Source organism: Vicugna pacos, chromosome 21, assembly GCF_048564905.1.
Source record: "Vicugna pacos chromosome 21, VicPac4, whole genome shotgun sequence".
In the NCBI taxonomy this organism is placed as follows: domain Eukaryota; kingdom Metazoa; phylum Chordata; class Mammalia; order Artiodactyla; family Camelidae; genus Vicugna; species Vicugna pacos.
Window position 1 is genome coordinate 22,126,559 of NC_133007.1, and position 3,557 is coordinate 22,130,115.

Consider the following 3,557-nt stretch of genomic DNA (forward strand, 5'->3'; position numbering starts at 1 on the left):
TCTCCTCTGTGGTCTGAGTGCGCTACTACTAATGGAAATTGTTCAGCCTTGTGGGGCTCGAACACTAAAATGCCCTTTGGAATCTTGTGGTGAGCATTGTCTGTGTCTCTTTTCTTTCTAGCCAGCGCATCTGACTGACTCAGGACTGACTGTGAAGTTTTGCCTATTCTGAGCCGCCTCCTGCCTCCCGACCCAAAGCTTCCCTCTTCCCTTCTGTCCACACTGGCTTTTCCCAGCAGAAGCCCCTCATACTGCTGCTCACTGGTGGAGTCTCCTTCCCAAGCATGCTACTCACCCTTACCCTCCTCCTCTGTGCTCGGAGGGAGCCCCTACCCCATCACAAATGAGGTAAAAGGAGAGATGAGGCCAAAGTTGAAGGAGTGAGTCAGAAAGGAGTGACTGAGAATAAGAGAGAACTTGCTAAAGTGAGGAAAGAGAGGGAGGTCCTCAAAGAAAGATGGCTCCCCAACTGCCATTTTGTACAATGGATGCTGGAGATTGCAACCCTGGCAAATTTTTCATACCAATGTGTGCTCATATTGACAATTAAGATTATGTTTCAACCATGCAAATTCACTCTAGTGTTACCTTGAGATGAGCTTTGGGTTTCAACATACATGGATTCAAATTCCAAATCTAAGACTTTCTAGCTATATTACCATAGGTGAGACACTGAATCTGTTTCCCGATCTTAAGTAGTATGTCTATCTTGCATAGTAAACACTCACGTATACGAATTTCCTATGCCCTTTATTACTGATTCCCTGTTGGGCTCCTGGTGACTGTTCTAGGACTTCTCTTTGGAAAAAGACTTAAAAATAAAAAAACTGACATTTGATATGTACAAAGGAATATATATGATGGATATCTGTACATATGTTATAAAACATAACTCAAGAAGAAAATCTCAGTTTTAAATCACTCTTTCAAAATTAGAAAATGACGGTGCCATGCAAGCTATCTGTGTTCTTTCCCACAATCTCTACACACTTGCTATTCTAGACGTTTCCTCCTAAACACTTTCTAATTGCCCAATCCCACCACCACCTCGAGTTTTAGTAGTTGACTTTTCTGCTCTACAGAAAAAGTGAAGACCATTTGGAAAGAACTTCTCCAGAGACTTCTCCTTCATCACAAGGTATCTCTCTCTGCTCCTGCCCTTTTATTCTGTCTTCCCTCCCCTCTCAGAGGAGTACGCCAAGTGTTGAGCTGAGGAGTTTGGACTGTGACCTGTAAGCAGGGGCTACCAGTTTGGGATTTTGATCCAAGGGTCACAGGGACTGACATGGTGAATACAGGTTGCCTCTCCCTTTGAGACTGGAGAGAGGAGTGAAGGGTGGGTAAAGGTCCCGGGCTGCTAGGGAATCTTCCTGATCCTGACGGTATGTAACAAACAAAGGGAAACTTGAGAGAATTTGGTGGTTTAGTCGACATGTCGAAGGATGCAGCATAGGCTTAGGGTGAAGAGTAAAGACCAATTTAAGTTTTTAACCTGATTGACCAGAAGAAACACAGAAATAAGGAAGGAGGTCATGAGAACTCCCGGCCTTGGGGAGGAAGATGATGAGTTCAGTTTGGGGGCCCGTCCTGTGGGAGTGGAAATCCCCTGCAAGCAACTGGAACTGTGGAGGTAGCTCTAGAAAGAGAGCGTAAGGCTGAAGTTAGAGGTTTGAGTATAATCCAGGGATGATAGTTGGAGCCATGTAAGTGATGAAGGCTCCAGGGGCAGGACACAGAAAGAGAACATTAAGACTGAAGCCTGGGTATTGGAGGAGGAAGCAGCTGTAGGTTTGGGTGTGTGGGGGCAGTGGAAGAAGATGAGGCTGGAATGGTACCAGATTCAGGTCATATCAGGCCTTCTGTTTCATGGTTAAGCATTTGGACTTTACTTAAAGGCAACGGGCAATCATGGAAAACTTAAATTGGAAAGTGACATGGTCAGATTTCTGTTTCAGAGAGACGGAACATTATTGGTGTTTCTTCTTGAATGAAGGATTTCATGATCCGAAGGATTATTAGAGTGGTGAAAGACTAGGGGTAGGAATTAGAAGGCTGCTGTAGTAATCCTGGTGAGAGGTGATGGTGTCTGGACCACTGACATGATGATGAGATAGAGTGGAAGGAAGTGGGATTTAGTTGATTTAGAAAGTAGATGCATTGATTAGATATGAGAGATGAGGTGAGGAAGAATGAAGAGTCTAGGATTGCTGCCATGTTTCCCCGGGAGTCAAATCATTTTGCTCACTGCCAGATTAATCTTCCTAAAATTCTGCTGTGGCTTTGTATCCCACCCCCTGCTCAAGAAATCATCACTTGTTCTCCTGCCTTCAGAGCTGACCATGAAAGGGCACAGCTCTATATTTGCTCCAGGTCTTTCCCCAACACAAGCACTATGCCTGTGGTACTTACCTTTAGCCCAGTGCCCTCACCACCACGAACATTTAAAATGAACATTTACTCATCATATGGTAATTAGAGGCCAAACTAAACTAAAACTTCAAGTTTTATTCCTCCCCCCCCCAAGATGTGTATCGACTCAGTATGGTAATACTGGTTACTGATTAGTAGTTAAATATCTATGATGAACAAAAATGGGGAAATAATAATTATTTTTCTTTAACACATGCCAAGAGTGAGAGATTGTGGATAAAAATCTCTCAAAACATGGATTCAGATGATGAAAGAAGTCCTGTGTGATGAAAAGGTTGAGAGCCACCACCCTGCATTCCAGTCCAATGGACCACTTTGCTGCTATTTCCCAAACAGCCTTGTGTTTTCCTCTCCTGCCAGGACTTTGTGAACGCAGCTCCCCTGACTTAAATGCCCTCCCCACAATCTCCCAGTACTTGAATCTTCTACAATCTTTAGGGGCCTTTTCAGATGCCACCTCTGTCCTCCCACATCTGCCAGGACCCCCTAAGTAGAGTGATCTTCCCCCTTCAGCCTCCAGCACCTCCCGGGCACTTGGGCTGCATGTTCTGCCCTCTCTCAGCCCAAGCCGCTGCAGGTGGGAATGATGTTCTACGTATTTCGCATCTAGGACCTTCATAGAAAATGGCAAACAGCATGGAAATAGTGCTGAAGGATATAACTCCTAACCCTGTAGTCCCGGGAACCCGCCCCTTCGGGGCTACCGGGAGGGCCACTGGGCCGGTCCTGAATTCATTTCCACCTCATTAACTCGGCCCCAGGCCCGCCCCCGCCGGCTCCCGCTCTCGTTCCCCATCCCTGACACGACCGCCTCTTTTTCTTCCTTCTCTTTTCCCCTGTCATCTTGCCAGCTCAGCTTCTATGGCTTCGCCTATCGTCTCCCCATCTCTTTCTCCCTGAGTCTGTCTGGGTCTCTGTCTTTGGGTGTTGCTCTCTGCCCTGCTCGTCCAGCTGTCTAGGGCTCTGCTTCTTTGCCCCTACGCCCCGCCCCCTGCCCAAGCCCCTCCAATCCCGGCAGCCTGAGCCTGGCGCTCCACACTCCCATTGGCCTGTCCGGAGCCCCCCGCCCTCGCCCGCCCGGCCCCCCTCCGGGTCCCTCCATTCACGCAAAGTTTGGCTCTGCGCTG

General features: G+C 47.3%; 1 protein-coding gene across 6 annotated transcripts in view; it reads right to left on the reverse strand.

The window, feature by feature from the left end:
• KCNJ9 (potassium inwardly rectifying channel subfamily J member 9) overlaps nt 1-3,557 on the reverse strand; it is a 51,383-nt gene that overhangs the window by 12,353 nt on the left and 35,473 nt on the right. The window lies entirely within an intron of this gene.